This window comes from Symphalangus syndactylus, chromosome 12 (genome assembly GCF_028878055.3).
Source record: "Symphalangus syndactylus isolate Jambi chromosome 12, NHGRI_mSymSyn1-v2.1_pri, whole genome shotgun sequence".
NCBI lineage: Eukaryota > Metazoa > Chordata > Mammalia > Primates > Hylobatidae > Symphalangus > Symphalangus syndactylus.
The window spans coordinates 90,810,466-90,833,195 of record NC_072441.2 but is presented as its reverse complement, the minus strand read 5'-3'; the positions used below and the strand labels follow the sequence as shown (position 1 = coordinate 90,833,195).

At 41.4% G+C, this 22,730-nt stretch overlaps 1 protein-coding gene across 5 annotated transcripts in view; it reads right to left on the bottom strand.

Moving 5' to 3' along the window:
• DDR2 (discoidin domain receptor tyrosine kinase 2) overlaps positions 1–22,441 on the bottom strand; it is a 166,271-nt gene extending 143,830 nt beyond the window's left edge. Inside the window, exon 1 of one of the 5 annotated variants that reach the window (XM_063627147.1) lies at positions 21,871–22,441. The gene's annotated coding sequence lies outside the window, so the exon portion shown is untranslated. Of the gene's footprint in view, positions 1–20,683; positions 20,933–21,221; positions 21,407–21,870 lie in introns of those variants that run through there. The other 4 variants (XM_063627148.1, XM_063627150.1, XM_063627149.1 and 1 more) reach the window with 4 other exon arrangements.
• Positions 22,442–22,730: the final 289 nt, after the last annotated feature.

The following is a 22,730-nucleotide window of genomic DNA, read 5'->3' as shown; positions in this document are numbered from 1 at the left end:
ATACACTCGTGAGAGAATGAGAATAAAAACAACTTAGTATTATTATTAAAATAATTTTGATCTATGGATCTCCTGAAAGGGTCTCAAGGACTCCCCAGAATCCCAGAACACACTGGGAATCACTGCTGCATACGATGAAAAGTGAGTCTCATTTCCACCGCACCATCACCCTTCTTCAGACGTAACTAGTTACCAGTTACTTGAGTAATTTTCTAGAAATAGTTTACACATACATAAAAACTATGGATTTATAGTGTTTGAGGGTTTTTGGGTTTTTTGTTTGTTTGTTTGCTATTGTATTCTTTAGACAGGGTCTTGCTTTGTTGCCCAGGCTGGAGTGCAGTGGAGTGATCACAGCTCACTACAGCCTTGAACCCCTGGGCTCAAGTGATCCTTTTGCCTCAGCCTCCTAAGTAGCTAGGACTACAGGCACACACCACCATGTCCAGCTAAATTTTGTATTTTTTGTAGAGACCAGGTTTTGCTATGTTGCCCAAGCTGGTCTCGAGCTCCTGGCTTCAGGCAATCAAGAGATCCTCCCACCTCAGCCTCACAAAGTGCTGGGATTACAGACGTGAGCCACCATGCCTTGAGATGCACAGTTTTTTTAATTTAAAAAGTTGAATATTAGCATGCTATACATTTCACCTTGGCTTGTCTATTATACATGTTCCACGTCTGCATACATAGTTACCTCTTTCCTTTCCTCTGATCTGTTGTGTCCCTCTGAATGGATATTACTCTCTATAACGACATCCAGTGTCACAGTGTTCAGGCGGGCTGCTGAATGGCCCATTTCTTCAGTGAAGGATACAGTACTTAATGGGAATAAAATGGCCACACAAAGCAAGAACAAATGCTACACATCTCGGCACAACTTTCCTCCGGCTTCTAGTTTCCTAACAAGGTATGCACCTGAAGTCTTACAAAGTTGACAAACCAACAAAATTTTACTATACTTCCACCCTTTTCTACTCGAGGCTTACCTCACTGCTCCAGAAAAACTTACATTAACAATCTCTGAGCCAACGTTTATAGGAATGTTTACAACCACCAGCCTCTCCTGGTTCTTGGAACACTCACTATCATCAGCATCACATCAGCGTCAGGGAAGAAAACAGGACCCAAATGTCCCCAAACAGTTTTTTTTTTTTTTTTTTTTTTTTGAGACAGAGTCTCATTCTATCACCCAGGCTGGAGTGCAGTGGCACGATCCATGATCTCAGCCACTGCAACCTCTGCCTCTCGGGTTCAAGCGATTCTCATGCCTCAGCTTCCCAAGTACCTGGGATTACAGGCATGCGCCACCATGCCTGGCTGGTTTTTGTATTTTTAGTAGAGACAGGGTTTCAACATGTTGCCCAGGCTGGTCTCAAACTCCTGACCTCAGGTAATCCACTCGCCTTGGCCTCCCAAAGTGTTGGGATTACAGGCATGAGCCACCATGCCCAGCCCCCAAACTGTATTTCTGAAAGCTAGTTCCCTGCAGTACTAAGGTGGCAAAAGGTTAATCCTGTTGGTCCACAATTTCGCTGACATAGAAGCTAAAGGAAACCCCACCTCACAAAGCTAATTTGCTTTGATCACATTGAAGGTCTCAAATGCTAAAATTTTGTTTGTTTGTTTGTTCGCTTGTTTGTTTTTTAAGACAGGGCCTTGTTCTGTCACACAGGCTGGAGTGCAGTGGCGTGATCATGGCTCACTGCAACCTCCACCTCTTGGGTTCAAGTGATCCTCCTACCTCAGCCTCCCAAGTAGCTGGGACTACAGGTGCGTGCCACCACACCCAGCTAATTTTTGTATTTTTTGTACAGACGAGGTTTTGCCATGTAGCCCAGGCTGATCTCTAACTCCTGAGTTCAAGCAATCCTCCCACCTCAGCCTCCCAAAGTGGTGGGATTAGAGGCCTAAGCCACCATGCCTGGCCACAAATGCTAAAAGTTTTGTAGACCATCTGAGTTCACTTCCTCACTCAGATTTACTAGCTGTACAATCTTGGAAGGTTGCTTAGTGTCTACTTGTAAAATAGAGACGATACTTATGTGATAAAATTATGAGGATGCATAATTGTAATTATGTACAAAATGTTCCTACCACATAGTGGGTACTCAGCACTCAGTAATTGTTAAGTCCTCTCTCCTTATTGTCTGTGAACCAAAATGAGCTGTGGGGCTGATCGTATGTGCTGGACTTAGCTGGCTTTTCAGGGAACCCCAGTGGTCTACTCTTTCAGGAAGTCTGGGAATGTAGGAAACCGGGGTAAGAGAAGATGGCAGAGCATTTTTCTTTTCCAAACAAAAGGAATTTCCTGGAGTGTCTGTCATCTGTCTGATTCAAGATGAGAAGCACAAGTCTGCTTTCCTGCATTCCTCCCCACCAGGCCAGGAAGATGAGCACCAACAGTCCCTGCATTTCTGTTTCAGCTTTCCAATCTGCCTCCGAAATTACATATTCCAGTGTGGTTTGCACTTGTAGGTCCATAAGGCATACAGAAAACCCCGCCCAGGCTTGGAGGTGCCCCTCAGGTAAGCATGACAATTTTTGAATCCTTCCAAGAGTAGAACCAGCACCTGCAATTACATCCTCCATTTACAAATGAGGAAACTAATATTTAGAGATGCTAACTAAATTCCCCAAGCAGCCCCAACAAGGGCAGAGTCAAAATTCCAAACCAGGTCTGTCTTATGCCAAAGTGCATGTTTTCAACCACATCATCATATGACGCTCCAACTAGGAAAGATAACACCCTTCCCATGATGTAGCGAGGCCAGTCGGTTTCATGGAGATAGTGAGATTTCACAGGTGAGACAAATATCCTTAACCGTAGGCTGATGGTCTTACTAACACAAAGTTATAACTAAAATCAAAATCAAAATTATTCAGAAAATTATTTCTAAACTTGACACGAAAGTAGAATGACAAAACACCACAGAGTAAACCAAGATTCGATTCATTTTTGGATTATTGTAGAATATTTATTTTACTTAAATTTAATTAGTATTTTGTTAGGAGATTAAGATTATTACATTATTTCAATAGATTATTGTTTTAATAGCTTAATAATTTAATAGTAATTTGTTCAACCATGTTTCTGAGTTCCTAGTATGTAATATGTACTATAGTTGATAGAAAGATGAAGGAAACATGTTCCTTGGCCTCAAAAAAGATATAATGGATATTACAAGATATAGTAGATATATATGTCTGGGTTGGTAAGGCAGTAAGAAAGGAAACAACAAGGTGCTAAAAGAAGGAGAAATCAAGCCAGCTGAGTGTTCCCTAAAGATTTGTTGGAGTGAGGAAGCATTATCTGAGCTGACTCTTGAAATATCACTAGGATTTTGTCAGGTAGAAAGAATGCAGATAAAAGTCTAAGAAAAGGGAACAATGTGAATAGGCAAGTTATGGGATAAGAAGATTAATAAATAGTTGGCGGGAGGACAGGAACACACAGGTAACTGAAGACAAAGCTAGAAGCTGGAAGATGATTGAGGTGGGAAAACGCAGGGCTCCGAATGTCAGCAAGGGGTGAGCACAAGAGAGCCGGGAAAGGCTTTGGAGAGTGGGATGGCAGGCTCAGAGAAGCTCTGTGAGGCTGAACCTGGCATGTGGGGTGCTTTGGAGGAGAGACCTGGGGCAGGATGAGCAATGAAAGCCTGACGTTCAATAATGACATCAGGAAAGGGAAATAAATAATGTGGACATATAATAATGTGGAGAGGGGCTGGGTGCGGTGGCTCACGCCTGTAATCCCAGCACTTTGGGAGACCAAGGCAGGTGGATCATTTGAGGCCAGGAGTTCAAGACCACCCTGGCCAACATGATGAAAACACGTCTCTACTAAAAATACAAAAATTAGCTGGGCATGGTGGCAACACCCACTGTAATCTCAGCTACTTGGGAGGCTGAGACATGAGAATCACTTGAACCCGGAAGGCTGAGGCTGCAGTGAGCTGAGATCGAGCCACTGCACTACAGCCAGGGTAACAGAGCAAGACTCTGTCTCAAAAAATAATAATAATAATGTGGAGAGGATTGAGAATTGACCAGTGACTAGCACAGGAGGGAAGAAGGAGGGAGTTGAAAAGCCTGGGAGTCTGGGCTGCATGTGACCGGGAGCACATAGTTATTTATTTATTTATGTATTTATTTTTGAGATGGAGTCTCACTCTGTCTTCCAGACTGGAGGGCAGTGGTGCAGTCTTAGTTCACTGCAACCTCTGCCTCTCAGGTTCAAGCGATTCTCCTGCCTCAGCCTCCCGAGTAGCTGAGATTACAGGTGCGCACCACTCGCCCTGCTAATTTTTGTACTTTTAGTAGAGATGGGCTTTCACCATGCTGGCCAGGCTGTTCTCGAACTTCTGACCTCAAGTGATCTGCCTTCCTCGACCTTCCAAAATGTTGGGATTACAGACGTGAGCCACCACACCTGGCCTGTTATTACTATTATTTTTTTTAACGTGGAGGAGGAATTGGTTTGTAAGGGGAGATTGTGAGTTTGGCTTGAAACATAAGTAATTTGGTTTCCTTAGAATGAAAACAGGTAGACACATCTTGACTTTGGCATTCAAGAGAAGGGTTGGTCTTAGAGATCCACATTTGAACTTCAACTACATAAATGCAATAATTAAAGTCTGAGACAGATTAAGTGATCCAGAAGGAAGGAAGAGAAGAAAAGCGAAGACAGAATGTTGGGGCTCATCTGCATGGGGTGGGTGAGAGGAGAATAGCTGTGTTTCCTTTATCTTCTTCCAGGTAAGACTCGGGTCAACTTAAAAATGGTTCCAGACCTAACCCAACTTCCTTATTTTACGGATGAAGAAAACCCAAACCCAAAGGGTTAACTGATTTATCCAAGGCCTCACAGCTTCTTGGTAGCAGAACTGAGACTAGATGGATTAAGTGACCATTGGGAATTAGTGTTGCTTAGCAACTGTACTAGTTGCTGTATATCACATGATGTGGTTGGAGTCAGAGAAGCTTGAGAACACACTACAAACTTCATTTATCTTTGTTACGTCAGCCCAGCACTGTAACTGTGCCCAACAGTCTAATCAGCACAGGGGTTCAGACCGTATCTTATTCATCTTCTTATCACTGTCCCTTCTACTCTCTTTTCCTACCACTGCCTCCACCACCAGAGTTATTGCAGAGTGGAGAAAGTGCAGATTATTTTCTTTTTTGAATATGAAGACAGGCTTTTGAAAGGAGCTGAAGAGTTCATTTAGAATGAACATAACCCCTGGGGAAACCGAGGCTCAGAGACATTCAATGATTTACCCCAGATCACTAGTTAGTGGCAAAGCCTGGACCCAAATCCCAACTCTTGTTTCTTTGCATGACACTACCAACCTCTAGTGCAAGAGACAAACTTTCTAGTCCCTAATTTCTTTAAATATATGCTGTGCCATCCTCTTCTCTCAAGGTGCTTCTTTTAAAAAGAGCTTCATGATCCAAAAAGTTTGTGGAGTGCTCTAAGCTCGCCCTCTCTTGGATAGTCAAAATGTCGATTACCATATTAAAGACCGTGGGACATCCTGCAGTAAAAAAACTTGCTTAATTCTCTAACAATATTTTTTGAGCTAATTTGACCACGGAACTGTGGCCCTGTAATCTACTTAAAAACCCACAGATTTCCAAGAATTGCACTTTGGGAAACAGTGCCTAAGTCTCATTAGCAAGACTTGCTTTGTAGGTCTCAAGCAGAAATGTCACTAGTGAGTGGTCCTCACTATGGGATAAGGTTGGGGAGTGGTGAGAGATGGGAAAGAGAAGCAACAAGTAGTCCTAGTCTCTTCCAGAGCCATCTGCTCTGCGAGTAACAAAGGGTGAAACAGCTGCTGAGCAATTTCAATTTGGAATCCTCACTGTAAGCTTAAGGCACTTTCTCCTACTAAGGGTTCTGGTGGGAAAATGAGTGTTTTTGTTCTCATACATTCCACATCAGCTGATGTGCTTGTTCCACGCTGCTTCTGCCACCATTCGTGGTCGTGCCATCTTGTCCTTCCACATCCTTCTGGCTTTTCTTTCTGCACTCCACCACCCTGGTCTAAACCCTGTCCCTTCACATCTGGACTACCGAAAGCAACCTCCTTTTTTTGTTTGTTTGTTTTTTAATTTTTTCCTCAGTGCTCCTTGTTCTGAGAAAGCAGCCCTCTAATAGGTCTCCCTGACTTGATTTCTTCTCCCCTGCAATTTATTTACATACTGCTGTCACATCTTAAGACAACACTTCACCGGCTTTCAGATAAAGGAAATGTTCAAAATTCCACAACATCCAAAGCTCTATTTAATGTCAGAAAACACATCTATGCAATGCTATTTCTCCATGCTCCCCAAGGCAAATAGCCCACCACCCTAGGCTCCTGTCCTCACTGTTAACTGAACCAGCCAGCCATAAGCAATCTGACTGCCAAGTGTCTGTTCCACTGCTCTTTGCTTCCTGGCTATCCAATTTATTCCAATTCTTATTCAATTTGCAGCATCCAGCACCAGTCCCCTGGCTATACAAACCCTTCCATGCACTCTTACATTTGCAGATTCTGAGCAACTAGCCCCCCATTTACTTGCATTGCTCTTTTACCGCTCCCTGAATTTTCTAACTGAAAATAAACTCAGAAAGGGAAAGGACCATGTCTTATTAAATACTAGCCACTTAGTAAGTACTCAAAAAAAAAAAAAAAAAAGAAAAAACCTCTTGCTAAATACAGGAAAGAATCTGTCAGAGGCATTTGAACCAGAGCCACTCCATCTTGAATAGGGGCTGGGTAAAATGAGACTGAGACCTGCTGGGTTGCATTCCCTGGAGGTTAAGGCATTCTTAGTCCCAGGATGAGACAGGACGTTGGCACAAGATACAGGTCACAAAGACCCTGCTGATAAAGCAGGATGCAGTAAAGAAGCCTACCAAATCCCACCAAAACCAAGATGGTGATGAAAGTGACCTGTGGTCATCCTCACTGCTCCTTAGATGCTAATTATAATGCATTAACGTACTAAAAGACATTCCCACCAGCGCTATAACAGTTTACAAATGCCATCTGGAAGTTACCTCATATAGTCTAAAGGGGAGGGATCCTCAGTTCCAAGGGAAATCCCTGCCCCTTTTCCAGAAAACTCGTGAATAATCTACTCCTTATTTAGCATACAATCAAGAAATAACTGTAAGTATACCCAATTGAGCAGCTCATGCCACTGCTCTGCCTATGGAGTAGCCATTCTTTTGTTTCTTTGCTTCTCCAATAAACTTGCTTTCACTTTACTCTATAGACTTGCCCAGAACTCTTTCTCGCACGAGGTCTAAGAACCCTCTCTTGGGGTGTAGATTGGGACCCCTTTCCGATAACAAATCCATGTTGACCTTAGAGCTATGATTTAAGTAGAAAATGTCAAGTCCACAAAACATTAAGGAAACGAATCTCTTTCTGGGCCTCAAGTGCATTTAAATATTTCTAGTTCAATTGATTTTAGTTTTAGAAACGCAGGGGAAGATTTATTCTACCTCATCCCTGGATGGTCTGGAGCATTTTCATTCTTTTTTTATAGATGGATTTGTACTTTCTACCACCCTCTCATCGGCTCTTTGCCATGCTTGGCCTCCAGAAAGGAGAGTCTAGACCAAGTATATTAAGTGATATTTAAACATGCATCTCTAAATTTTCCAGGGGTCTGGCCAAAAGCGTATTCTTCCCAAGAATACATCTTTCTTGACAACTGCCCCTTCATTCATTCTTTTACTTATTTGACAAGCATTTAGTGAGTGAGTCCTTGAGGTACAAGGATGGATTTTTTAAAAAGTCATGGTTCTTGAGGCATCCACAGTCTAATGCAGTTTTACACAAAATGTGATCAGACAGACACCTGCAACAGAATCACCTGAGGGAGGTTGTTTTAAAAGATGCAGGCCCCCTGGACATTTGCACAGACAATTTTTTATTCAGTAAATTTGGAGTGGCATCTGGGACCTGCATTTTTTAAAAAGCACTCCAGGTGATTCTGATGCATATTAAAGATTGAGACTCACTGGCCCAATGGAAAAGACAGGAATGTAAGAGGAAAATTGTAGAGCAGTTGTTCCTAGTTGCAGTTAAACAGATATTCACAATGTGAAATGGAGACATAAGAAGAGGCTTTAGTGGGTAAGGCTTGGGTAAGGCTTGCAATGAGAAAGACACAGGTTCAAATTCTGCTGCTGCCACTTACTTGTCATGTGATTGACCTTTTCTTGATGTCATGTGTCCTCACATGTAAAATAGCCAAAGTACTCACCTCACACCAATTACAAGGTTTTCATGAGATTACGTATGTAAAGTGCTTAACTTAAATTTTAGAGCATAATAAACACTCATTACTCAGAAGTCCTCACAATTGTCATTTTTAATTATTAATAGAACTTAAAGGAAAGACCACAAATGAGAAAAGTTTTCCTGAGAACCGTGGAGCCCAAATTTAATTTTAAAGCAGTGTGTCTCAAAGGATAAATATCTTGCAGTCCACAAGAGTTCTAGGATTTTAAAAATTTTCTGTCTTTGATTATAATTTAACATTTTAATACAAGCAGTAACCATCATGCAATTGCACTGCCTGGCTTTTCATTCGTTTACAATTGCACAAATGCCAAATGAAAGCCAGATGAAGTCAAGGATCAATCTGGACATAGAGGAAATGTTGGGAAAACTGAGTCGTTGCATGGCATGAGGCAGTTCAATCTACTCAGCCATAGGATTTGATGCCATTTTCACGCTGTGAGCAGATGTGCCATGAGGACTTTGGCTTTTTACGTACTAACACATACCAGCTTATAAGCAGAAACTTGAGGCATAAACACACAAAGAAGAATGGTTCTGTCCCTGATTCTGTTAGTAAATGGATTAGATATCTATTTAGTACCAATTTTAATATCAACACAATGCTAACCCTATCTTCAAATGAGTAGACAATTTAACAAATTATCAAATGACACCTCATTGAAACTGACATTTGATGATTGCTTACTACAGAGTTTTGGTTGAGATCTTATTTTCCTGAACTTATGAACCCTCAAAGCTATTAATAACAATTTGTTCAACGTGCTTACACTAACAGGCATGCTTTGCATGAAATTAATACATTTAAATAACAGATTTAAACATAGACCAGACCCTGAGGATACATGGTTCTACCGTGTCTATCTTTAAGTTCCACACTAGTGATTAGTTTCAACAAAACCACATTATCTATCACATTAAAATAATTTAAATTTTATTGGGTTTCATAGTTATATTTGATTTCTTTTTCTCTCTCTCAAATCCTGAGGTCTGCTCAGATATAGTTGATTTCATTTATTAATTTGTTTTGGCTCTATAGTTGCATAAGAACTATAAGCATAAGAAATGTATACCTAGTTTTAAAATTATACATATTTTAGTAAGATCCTAATAACAGATCACCCAAAAAGCTGAAAAAAATTCACTATAAAACACGTCCATGTATTATTCGGGTTTGAGTAATACCAAAAGGGACAATCCTGAGGAAAGGTTTGTTCAGGGCTGTCTACTCTTCTATCATCACCTGTCTCTCTTGAAGAAGGCAGTCCCCGCTTGTTCACCAGGCATGAGTGACAGAGAATCTGCTTCATCGGCAACTTATGACCACGCCACCCCTGCAGTATGCCTGTTCCATAAGGCCCTTGGCCATTGCTTCACAAACTTCCCGACCCACCTTACATTGCCAATAGCAAAGCCATTATTTGGGGTTGGGGAAAGGAAAGGACCAAGAGATCCTCTTCTTTGCAAGTGAAACGCCATTTACTCTACACTTAAAGCTATTTATTTATCTAGCCTTAAGAAGTGTGGTTGGCTGGGCGCGGTTGCTCATGCCTGTAATCCCAGCACTTTGGGAGGCTGAGGTGGGCAGATCACCTGAGGTCAGGAGTTCGAGACCAGACTGGCCAACATAGTGAAACCCCCTCTCTGCTAAAAATACAAAATTAGCCAGGCGTGGTAGTGCATGCCTGTAATCCCAGCTATTCAGGAGGCTGAGGCAGGAGAATCACTTGAACCCAGGAGGCAGAGGTTGCAATGAGCCAAGTGTGCCATTGCAATCCAGCCTGGGCAACAGAGCGAGACTCTGTCTCAAAAAAAAAAAAAAAAGTAAATGATGTGGATCTAGATATCTCAATCCTTTGTCATCACTTTCATCTAACCCCCATGTATTCAGAACGTGTCATACATCATGATCATCAGGCTATCTGGTGGATATGTTTTCCTAATGCCTATTGCCGAATCATGCATTTGTAACTATAATAACTTCATCATCATAAGGATGGATTTGAAAGTATTTTTAAATAGCATTGTAGTACTTGCCTCAATAGCTCTGAGAAACTGTAGTTGAGTAAATTTAGGAACAAGTTGTAGATGACAATTATGGCTTATGCTCCTATGGAGGGCTGGATTAAGACCTTATAGAGGCTTCAGATACAGAAATATTATAGTCTCTTCTCCACTCCCACTCCAACATGTACTTCATTATTTTTAAAAATGCTAAAAAGTAGCATTTTTAAGAATGTAAGAACATTCAATAAAATTTCTATTTTCTATTTTTCTCATTAAGACTACTTCAATACATTTTTGGAAACCAAATATTAGCTTATTTCCAAAAGGAACTGGAGGTGTCCCTACTGGAGTCCTTAACACTTTTGGGAAAAAGCAAGTTGCAAGTGTATCCAGGGTTTTCACAGGCATCATATCTCTTAAAAGCCAGGTCTCATTTCTTATGTACAGTCTGCGGGTAACAAATATGGAGCCATTCTGAATGTGCCAGACTCTCTTTTTCCAATTTAACTACCCAAGAACTCCTTCCCAGGCTTCTCCTTGCCCTAACCCTACCCAACCCCAATGAGGGCTTAGTTCTAAAACTATGAAATTCCTTTCAATATTCAAGTACATTGTAAGTTAGAAAATTAGATCTTCTGGCTGGGTGCAGTGGCTCACACCTGTAATCCCAGCACTTTGGGAGGCCGAGGCAGGTGGATCACCTGAGGTCAGGAGTTCGAGACCAGACTGGCCAACAGGGCAAAGCTTCGTCTCTACTAAAAATACAAAAATTAGCTGGGCGTGGTGGTGGGTGCCTGTAGTCCCAGCTACTCGGAAGGCTGAGGCAGGAGAATCACTTGAGCCGGGGAGGCGGAAGTTACAGTGAGCCAAGATTGAGCCTCTGCACTCCAGCCTGGGTGACAGAGAGAGACTCCATTTCAAGAAAGAAAAAGAAAATTAGATATTCTGCCCTATTTCAATGCTCTTCTTTCCTATATTACTTCTGCAAAAGGCATGAGGTCAGCAGTCAAAGGGAAATGCAGAGTCACTGAAGTTTACCTGTGTAGATAGGTCAACACCAGACATTCTGAGCATCTTTGTTGGAATATATTTTGTAGATGTTGGCAACTCAATCCATTGAAAAATGATGATGAGAAGCACCTGGGAACCTAGAGGTGGAACTTTCTACAGCTCAGGGAAAGGCACAGTGTAGCTCCATTTTTCTGGAGCATGGTGGGGCACTGGTGGATCTGGGAGAGGGGCAGAAGAAGCTAGTACCTTAAGTCATGAAAATGAAACAAGCAAGTGAACTTCAGAAAGTTGTGAAGGAAAGACAATAGGAAGACCATCAATCCTCTTTAAACTGTGAAAACAAAGCTTGCCACCAAAATATAGCAAAAGGATTAGAAAGCAACTTTTCACCCGCCCTTGAAGGAATTGTATAGGTCTAGAATTTACATCCTAGCTTGACATCCAAGCTTGATACCCCTTTAGTAATAAATGGCTAAGCAAAAGGCTTAGAAAATTTTTCACCTCCAAACATGATATTAAGCAGCAGTTAATTTGTTTTTTACATAACACTGAATGTTCAAATAAGAATTTCTTAAAAGCTTTAACAAATGAAAAGTATTTCAGAAAAGAGAGAACACTCAGTGAGAGGGAAAGCACTTAAAGGTAAGCACTTCTATTATCAGAGGACTGAAGACACCCATGAGGAAAGGAGTATGATCAAGAGAAAGACACCAGCACTGCCTGTAGTCAAACCAGGAGAAACCAAATCTGGGGTAGTATTCTGAAACCCTCCTGGAATAACCACCTTCTATTTGTTGTTAAAATAAATAACACAGGCCAGGCGCAGTGGCTCACGCCTGTAATCCCAGCACATTGGGAGACCGAGGCGGGCGGATCACCTGAGGTCGGGAGTTCAAGACCAGCCTAATCAACATGGAGAAACCCCGTCTCTACTAATATAAATAAATAAGTAAATAAAATAGGCCAGGCGTGGTGGCTTACGCCTGTAATCCCAACACTTTGGGAAGCCATGGCAGGTGGATCACCTGAGGTCAGGAGTTCAAGACCAGCCTGGCCAACATGGTGAAACCCTGTCTCTACTAAAAATACAAAAATTAGCTGGGTGTGGTGTGGGTGCCTGTAATCCCAGCTACTTCAGAGGCTGGGGCAGGAGGATGGAGAATGGCTTGAACCCAGGAGGCAGAGGTTGCAGTGAGCCGAGATCCCGCCACTGCACTCTAGCCTGGGTGACAGGGCGAGACTCTATCTCAAAAATAAATAAATAAATATAAATAAAATAAAATAGACCTGTATATAATATAGACCCAATACAAACCGAGTTTTCACATAAGCTTATCTGTTCCTCCTTATCTGTACTCACAAAGACATTAGTATCTTTCTACAATGTTCACAAATCACAAGAATCAAGATTTAAGTCCAGTACTTCTGATAGTAAGTCCAGTACTTAGGCCATTTTTTCCATGATCTAGCTCTCTTTAGATGCTGATCTTAACGGCATAACCAATTAATAGAAACTTATTGAGCTCTTTTCCATCCTCAAAGACTATAGTGTATGACTTTTCAATTATTGCCCTCTAAAAATTTTTCCAACAACAAATAAGAACTTTGCCAGGCATATAAAATAAGCCCTTAATCTAATATACAGTGAGAGCTCAGTAAGTACTCACTTATGGGTCAATGCTATAAGGTGAGTTAGAGCAATCACCTAAGACATGGTCTTTGCTAAACTAAGTGATACTGACCAAAAGAACTAGGGATTCCAAGAAGTAAAATCTGGGATGGATGGAGGATCTGAAACTTAAGCTGGCCTTCAAAGAAGAGTGGTATTTGGCTAAAATGAGCGGAGAGAGGAGCATATTCAGAGAGTATGGGGACAGGGTGACAACTAGGGTGAAGATCATAGCGACTCAAGTCTTATCTTTGAAAGTGAATGTGGAGATACGGGTGCTGACAGAACAGCGATTAGCATAATTGAACTGGAAAATATAGAAATTGTATATTGCCCTTTACAGATGAGAAAAATTTAAATGCAGAAAGATTTAAAACATTGTTGCACAAAGTCCCACTGCTTGTAGGTGGCAAAGTTAAAATTAGAATCTCACCCTATTAACCCTTGGCCCATCACTCTTTCTAGCATACCAAGTTGTAGTTAAAACAACTCCATGAGGGTGGGTCCGGTGGCTCATGTTTGTAATCCTAGCATTTTGAGAAGCCAAGGTGGGAGGATTGCTTGAGCCCAGGAGTTTCAGACCAGCCTGAGCAACATAGTGAAACCTCATCTCTACAAAAAACAAAACAGTTAGCCAGGTGTGGTAGTGTGCACATATAGTCCCAGCTAGTCGAGGGGCTAAAGTGGAAGGATCACAAACAAACAAAACAATTGACTATTCTTTAAGTGATAGTTATTATAATTTGAAGAGTATGACACAAAAATACCGACTTATCTGCTATTAACCTATTGAATTAGTCTTTCTCAAGAATTTGAAACATTTCTGCCTCAGGTAGCTTTAATAAATAAAATAATATCATTTAAGTTTAGGGTACTTATCTGAAAAACAAAATTAATCATTTTAAAATACAGATGCTCATGATTATAACTATATTACAATGACTGCCTTCAAATAAGAAAGAAGTAGCCAAGATGGAATCAAAGTGTTAGAATTTGGAGATTGAGCAGATTTTTTTAATTAAACTTTAATTCTTTTTAAAGCAGTTCTAGGTTCACAGCAAAATTAAGTAGAAAGTACAGATTGTTCCCATATACACCCGTGTCCTCTGCTACAAAACCTCCCTCACTATTGACATCCCTCACGACATTGGCAAATTTATTACAATCAATAAGCCTATCAATAAACCTAATGGTCTGTGATATCAGCACATTATTTTCGGCTGGGCGCGGTGGCTCACACTTGCAATCCCAGCACTTTGGGAGGCCAAGGGGGACAGATCATGAGGTCAGGAGTTCGAAACCAGCCTGGCCAACATGGTGAAACCCTGTCTGTACTAAAAATACAAAAATTAGTTGGGCGTGATAGCACATGCCTGTAATCCCAGCTACTCAGGAGGCTGAGGCAGGAGAATTGCTTGAACCCGGGAGACAGAGGTTGCAGTGAGCCGAGATCACACCACTGCACTCCAGCCTGGGCGACAGAGCGAGACTTCATCTCAAAAAAAAAAAAAAAAAAATCATTTTCACCCAAAGTACATTGTTTGCCTTAGGGTTCACTCTCAGTGTTGTACATTCTATGGGTTTTGACAAAGGTATAATGACATACATCCACCATTGTAGTAACCACAGAACAGTTTCACTACCCTAGAAATCCTGTGTTCAATTTATCCCTCCCGCACCCCTAATCCCTGGCAACCACGAATAGTTTTTACTGTTTCCATAGTTTTGTCCAGTGAAATTCAAAATTCGAAGTACTATTTCTACTGAATGAGTATCGCTTTTGCACTGTCGTAAAGTTGAAAAATCGTAAGTTGAACCATTTTAAGTCAGGATCATCTGCATTTTTCTCAACCTATGGTTTGTATTCTCATTCTCTTGACATTGTCTTTCACAGAGCGGAAGTTTACAATTTTAATGAAGTCCAGCTAATCAGTCATTTCTTTCACAGATAGTGCCTTCGGTGCTGTATCTAAAAAGTCATCACAATATCCAAGATTACTGAGATTTTTTCCTATATTATTTTCTATGAGCTTCATTGTTTTGCATTTACATTTTGGTTTATGATCCACTTTGAGTTGCTTTTGTGAATGCCTGTAATCCCAGCTACTCAGGAGGCTGAGGCAGGAGAATCACTTGAACCCGGGAGGCAGAGGTTGCAGTGAGCCAAGATCGCACCATTGCACTCCAGCCTGGGTGACAGAGTGAGACTCCGTCTCAAAAAACAAAAAAAGTACAGTCCCAAAAAGGAGGAAAAAGAGGATGGGGCTCTTGGTAATGGCTTTATGCCTCATTTGCCTATGCCAATGTCTCCTTTATCAGAGATTTAATCATATTTTATGTGTTTCTGAAATTTTCTCTAGTCACTGCTATATGTGTCTGTTGTTTCCTAAGTTCCTAAGGACAAGAATTACGTCTTTTACTTCTGGATCCTTCATTTCATTTGTTTGTATATTCAGCAGATATTTTATTAAATGTCTACTATGTCCAGATATTGTGTTAAGCCCTAGCACTGAATAAGGCATGCACTAAGTGCACAGAAAAAAAATTTTTCTAATAAATGAGAAACCTCAAACTCTAGCCACATAACATTATAAACAGCTTGAGAGGCAGCAATATGATTTATTCTTTTCATAACAATAGGGCATAAATAATAAATTTATTTATTATTTTGTTATGTTTAATAAACATATTGAGTAACTGATAGCAAATAAAACATAATACTAATACAAGGTTGTAATAATAGAGAAATTGTGCAAAGGGTAGAAGGAATTCCTGAGAACTCTGCATTTTGTTCTCAGTTTTTCTATAAAGCTAAAGTTGCTCTATAATTTTTAAAAATTATAAAAAATATAAAATTTGGGGTCCTATTTATGGCATAACACCTGGCTTCACTGACGATCACCATTTAATAACTATTTCTGTATTATTTTTGAATTACAGTTCAGTAAACTTTAAAAGCTAAATTTTATTAACCCAATGTGGATACCAATTTTCTAAATCAAGTTTCGTACAGTCAAATTCGTATTATACTCCCTAGAACCTAAAGCAATGAATGCTTATAAATGCTTGTAACTTCATGGGGTTTGTTCATCATAAAACATAGAACAGTGTCCAGCAAAGAATAGGTATCCAATAACTACTTACTGAAGAGTAAATAAATAAATACAGCAAAAACAAAATTATGACAGAGTTTACCAGGATGCTATGATATTTTTAATAGATAAAAAATATACCTGTGAATTTTTTTAAATCACCACTATTTAAGAGAAAAATAAAATCAGTGGAAAACTATCTTAGACATGAGAGTTCACTGAGATTTGTATGGTTTCATGTTTTTTGAATTCATAAGAGCATTCAAATTTTAAAAGGAAAAAATGAAAAATGCTACATTATTTGCCCTCATTTTTAATCCATCTCCCATCTCAATTTATTTTGGCTACCTAAGCTATTAAGGCCCTAAGGATTATCTTGCATTACAGCAAAATTTGCGGGTTTAGCTACCTACGAAATATGTCCCAAAGGGTGTCCACACCTACCATCTTCACAGGTACAGTGCTTTCCAGTTTCCTATACATTATCTTATCTAAACTCAAATGAAGGGGATAAAAACTCATGGGGAAATTGAGGACCAATGAAGTTAAAAAACTCCTCTGAGGTCGAAACCCTAGAAAATGATGGTGGTGGGACTAGAGCCTCACTACGTGTTCTTTTCACTACATCACGCATTTGAAGTTCTATTTATCACATGCCCTCTCCCTCTCACTCACATTACAGAGCACCAGCCAGCACTAACCTCAGAGCTATAGATCCAAAGGGCCCCTCACAGATTTTTGTGGGGTTCTTTTAGGCACAAATCACAAGCCACAGACGACTTAATGAGTGGATCCATTACAGACAATATCCAATTTCCAGGGGAAGCCCAGCTAAACTCAGGAGCTCTGTAGTAAGTCCAAACCCATGTTTAGAATTCCTCTACCTTTGCATTGCCCTTCCAGGCCTTAGCGACTCTTGGGCTGGCTCAAAACTGACCTTCTTTAGCATTTCAAAGCCAAAGTAAGATTCCAGCTAATAAGTATATAATTTGCCAAATGCTGGGATTTATAAAATTAAGAAACATCAAATATTTCTATGCAAAACAATTAGAAAATAAGAGAACTATTTTTAGCCAAATCATATGTGAATAATGCAGGCTTAATAATAGCATATTTAAATGTATACAAATATAATTACAAGAGAGAAAAAGTTTACAGAGATCATCACTTTAGACACGAGGTGATTGATGTTCCAACAAACATCCTTGACAGGTATCTGGACATCTCAGCTTCTTTACTAAACTATGTTATTAGCACAGTGTTAATAAATCTTTGATGAATAGAATTAAATCAAATGGAATAAAATTGAATTGCCAAAGACAACACAGTTGGAGATTTATCAGCAGAGGTACTTAATTCTGTTTCACATCAGAATCACCTAGGGAGCAGTTCAAAGTACTGATTCCCAATCTCCAACCTCAGATATTCTGATTTGATTGGTCTGAAAATCTTTTAAGGTCTACTTGGGTTTTCTAATTTCCTGGTGAACAGTCCTCATTGTGGATGCTTGCTGCATTCAGAGAAGCCCTGGGATGCCTGGGGATGCTGGACACATTTCTGGACTGACTAGTCATTGTTGCGACAGAGTCGATCAATTTATATGTTGCACGGCTTCAAACAGGGCAAGAGGTATAAAGAGTCCAGTGTGTCTGTGTTGTGGACAGGTCACCATTTATGTGAGCTGGCACAAGAACGTTAGCATGTCTGTGGAGGGCCACTTTTAGACGTGTGTTTGCTTTCTGGATGCCTGTGAGACGTGTGTTTGGATTGTGTGTTTGAGGTGAGGGTGATGTGAAGTGCCTGAAAGCAGATCTTGTAAAGAAACTTGGGAAGGATATCTGCGAGCTCATGCGAATTGAAAATGGTGTGACATGAATGTATGGGGGGTGGCCGCTCTAATTTTTTCATGTGTCTATTAAAAACGCAAATACGTGGAAAGGTTTGAAGTAAATTCACTGTGTGTGATAGAGAATTCATATGACTTCAAGACTGGGGAGCAATTATACAAGACGGAAAGAAAAGTGGGAGTTCACAGAGTGGCTAGGGGAGAATAAGCAGGTGATAAGGTTCTGTGCTTGGACATGGAGACTCTGTTGAGGAATCTAAGTGAAAGGCATTCTGGAAACACCTTACCCACTTCCGTTACATTTAAGGTTTCTAAAGCAAATGGATCTTACCCAGAAACAGAGGCTGAGGCCTCCCCACTACAGGCTGGCTCTCCACCCTCACCCCAGGAGCAGCGGCCTCCCTTCTGACTGCAGGCACAGAATAGGGAATGCCAGGGAAAGGATGAAGGGAGATGTGCCTGCCAGTGACAAGAAGGTCCTGGGTCAAGGATCTGCCCTCAGCTAGACACGAAGCTCCTCAAATGTCAGTCTTGTCTGAGGAGCAATCAGGGGACTGGTCCTGACTAAACACTTCCTTTTCAGAGACAGGGGATGCTTCACCAAGCACAGTGTCCTTCAGCCTGCACTGCTTTGGGCAAGGAATCACATCAAACCAGGCCAGCGGAGGAGAATTTAAGAGACAGAATTTAAGACAGAGCCCTCAGGAATATTCCCCTGGGAAGGAGGAAGGCCTGCTTCCATTCAAAGGAGATGGGCACTAAGACTGAGGCCACCCATTTCAGAGTTTCACACACATCCAAATCCATCTGCCCTCCCGCCAGCATCAGCACTGACTGCCAGACCCAGCACCACAGCACCGACTGCCAGACCCAGCACCACAGGGGCTGCCTCATATGACGTTCTGGTGTTTACTGATCCTAATCGAAAGAACTGATATGGGTAAGCCCTTGACAGCCTTCAGCATGCATGTCCAATACCTCTTGCAGCAATCACACTGAAAGGTACTGCCATTGTTCCCATATAATAAATACATAAGTCAAGGTGCAGAAAGGCAAAGCAACTTTGCTAAGTAGTGAAAGGTAGAGCCAGAACTTATCCTGAATCTTCTGACTCTAAGTCCCAGGCTCTTTGCATAACAAAGGTAAGTATATACCAAAGACCCAGAAATCAACCCCACATCTGATATCCAGACAAATGTTCAGTCAAGTGCAGAAGTGGCCTCCAAGAGGAGCAGTAGGGATTCTGCTCCCGTAGCCTGACACCTTCACCTCCTGATCAGCCAGTGAAATATGGAATTTGACCCCAAAGGTAACCAAATGCAAGGGAGATGAGGGGAGTATCATTGAATAGTGATTCCAAGCATAGGTTTTAGAGTCAGATATACATGAGTTTCAAATGTATTAGCTACATTTCCTTGAGCAACTAATTTCACTTCTCTAAGCATTAATGTCCTTACATGTAAGATAGAAATGCCTTACATAGCTGTGAGAATTCAATCAAATTATGTATGAAAAGCTCTGAGCATAAATTATTTATTACTTTGAGCCTGGTGCATAGAAAATACTCAGAATTTAGCTTCTTTTCATTTTACACACACACAAAAAAATATAACCATAGACATCATTAGCTGATGAGCCGCCATTGGCATCCTCTCTATTACTGATAATTAACGTCCTTGTGGTGACTTGCTCATCGTACTGCCTCTATTGTCTCAGCCAGAATAAGCCTTAAAAAGGAAATGAAAGCAAAGGTATGGAGTGGAAAGAACACTGAACTAGCAGTAGAGAGAATCTCAATTTCATTTTCAGCTCTGCTACAGATGTACTGTGGGACTTGAACAGGTTGGTCCCCTTCCTATCATTTTTTACATCTGTGGAGCGAGGGGGTCAGATGAGAGGCCTAAGGCCCTTTTCAGGACTCTTAACTCTGTGTTGTAGGAAGCCAACGGTCGGCAAAATGGTGCTGAACCCCCTACTGGCTTGAACAGTACGAACTCTTGCCTCAAATGGCTGGTCTGAGAGTTTCAGCCACTGGGAACAGTTCTCTTTCCCTTTGGATGGGACTCTTGAACCTAGGCCAGGACTCAGAGGTCCCAAATGAAAACAGCCCCAAGTCATTCCATAACAAAGGGAAAGGCACCCAGAGCCAGCGAGGAGATGAGTCTGGGAAGCTGTATTTCACTGTCACAACTGAAAAATCTTCCATGTACCCAGCCTCCCCCTAGCCACCCCAAATCTCAGGGGGAAGCCACCCCTCATCCAAAGTTACCCTTCTCACAAGTAAATCAGCAACTCCCCTGAAAAACAAAAAATGCTTGGTCTACACTATCTCCAAAACTCAGGACCTTCTAACACCACTACTAAATGTCTAAAAACTTAGCTCTCCTGCTCTGCCTTCTTCATCCTGAAACTAACTCTGCAATCGGCCTGTCTTGCCTGCCAACAATTTCAATTCTGCTAACACTGTTTATTGTATCTTGCAGCTGCTATGGATTCATTTATTTTGCTTCCGCCTTCTTTGGTTATTACTGCTCTTTATTCTTCCCTTCATAGCATAAATCCAGACCCCCAAAAACATGGGATCTGATTTCTCGAGTCTGTGGTGCCTCATTCCGTTCCCTTCCTTGTCTGACTTAAAACGCCCTTCTGTTTCCTTTTTAAAACTTTTCCTGAAACACCAAAAGAAGTATATGCGGAGCTTTCATTTTCAAAAAAGAAAAAATAACAAAGAAAAAAGACCCACATAACTTACTTTCATCCAGGGGTGCACAGTTTTGGAAAGAAGAAAACAGAGCTATAATCCACTGCGTTTCCCCAACCCAAAAAGAAGAATTTGTTGTGAAACGCTTCTTTTTCCACTTTGCTGGTGAAGGAGCCCGGTGGTAGGCATACATCCACAGGCTGATGCAAGATGCCTTTGAGAGAAACCTCACATTCTGAGGATTCCTGGGAAAGCGCCAGGGATCCCAGCATCCAATATATTGCACATTTGGTTTCAATTAGGAAGGGGGTTGGGGAGGGAAGAAGGAAAGTCACCAATCAGAGCTGTTTTCTGTTTGGAGACTATTTCTTTTGACCCAAGGGACTATGGGCAAAGCTATAATTTACAGCAAAACCCATTCATAGAAGAAAAAAGTATGTATAACCATAGGACAGACTTAAAGACACCGCTCCCTTCTGCCTTATTCCCACCCATATCCATATCCTCTTCCTTCCCCTCCATCTAAGACTTGATCCCCATCCTGTGATCCCCACCCCCCGCCGCCTACCCCACACCTCATTTTTCTTACTTGAGCTGAAGCTATAAGCAAAACTTAAAGTTTGGAGTTTCTTCCAGTTGAAGCTTCCAGGACAGTTGGGGCACACACGCGGAGCTGACCTTTAGTATTTTGACCATGAAAGCCTAGAGCTGAGCTCTCCCGCGAAAGATTTGATTTAATCCCTTCCCACCACTGCTCCCCCCCACCAAAAAAACACTGGAAAGTGCCAGAATCCAGGATTCCTATTTTTTTCCACTCAATTCCCAGTTGGCTGCTGCCTCTGAGGGTCTGTTGCCTGTCCTGGATTCATGCTGCTAAATGAAAACACGAGCATTTATAAGGACTTTCTAAGTTATTTTGTGAACTTTTTTTTCCCTCCTTTATCTTCTCCCCGCTTCCACAGCCATAGTCAGAGATCATGTGAAAGGGGCGGGTAGGCAACAGGGGAGGAGCCTTCACTCCACTCTCCAAACGATAACTAATAACCCTCTCCATCCGTCCAGGCTCCAGCCTTAACCCTTCAGAGCCTGGATCATTCCTGACCAAGCCCACGCTGGGCTGTTCTGGAGGTTCTGATTCTCCGTGAGTATGGAGAATGCAGAGCAAGCAGGGACCCAGGGGCAGGAGATCCAAAGAGGGAGGTAGATGGCAAAAGGCAGGTTAAGAAGACCAAGCTTACCTTTGAGAACCAGACTTCTCGTAAAGAGACCTCCTTTCTCTGGGCTCCGGAGCTATCACCAGCTCTTCTCTGTTTGTAGTTAATCTGGGATTGCACAGTCTCCAAGATGAGCAAGAAAAGAAGTGAGCAAACAGGAAAGGGAAGATGGAAAGAGATCATGGAGGAACGTTCCCATAGTAAGTTAGGGGCAGGAGATGTTTCATAAGGGAAATGGAAAGGCACACACACGCACACACACTCACACACAAACAATGAGGGTGGCCATGAAACTGAGAGCCGGTATTGAGTCAGTGTTAAGTCCCTAAAAGTCTCATAAGCTCAGCACCAGTCTGAGGGTCAGAAAGCAGCCATAAATATCTGTGCCTCATAGCTGTTATAGAAAAGGACACGGAGAACATGGGAGTGGTTCAGAGGGCAGCCATGGAAATGATTAAAGGCAGCAAGCAAGACCTTAGAGAAAAAACTAGAACTAGGGTTAGTTTATGAAGAGAAAAGACACTGCAGAGATCAACTTATTAAGAAGACTCTTCAAATAACTTACAGCATCTGAAGTCAGGTCCGAGGGTGACTCAGGCCGGACATGCAGCTCAACTCAACAAATATGTGTTGGGCTCTTATCAGGCACTTTACTGGGTGCTGGCCAGAGACAACTAGAAATCCTCCTCAAATGTCTACGCCTGTAGTAGTTCACCTCTTTGGCATTACTATAAAGAATGTACCAAAAATACAATCTGTGATTTCACAGATTTGGTGATACTATAAGTCAAATGTGGAAAACAGTAACAACTTCATAAAACCAGACTGAGCCTGATAAACGACAGGGCCTGTAGATATGGGTATGTGTTTTCCTTTTTCATTTT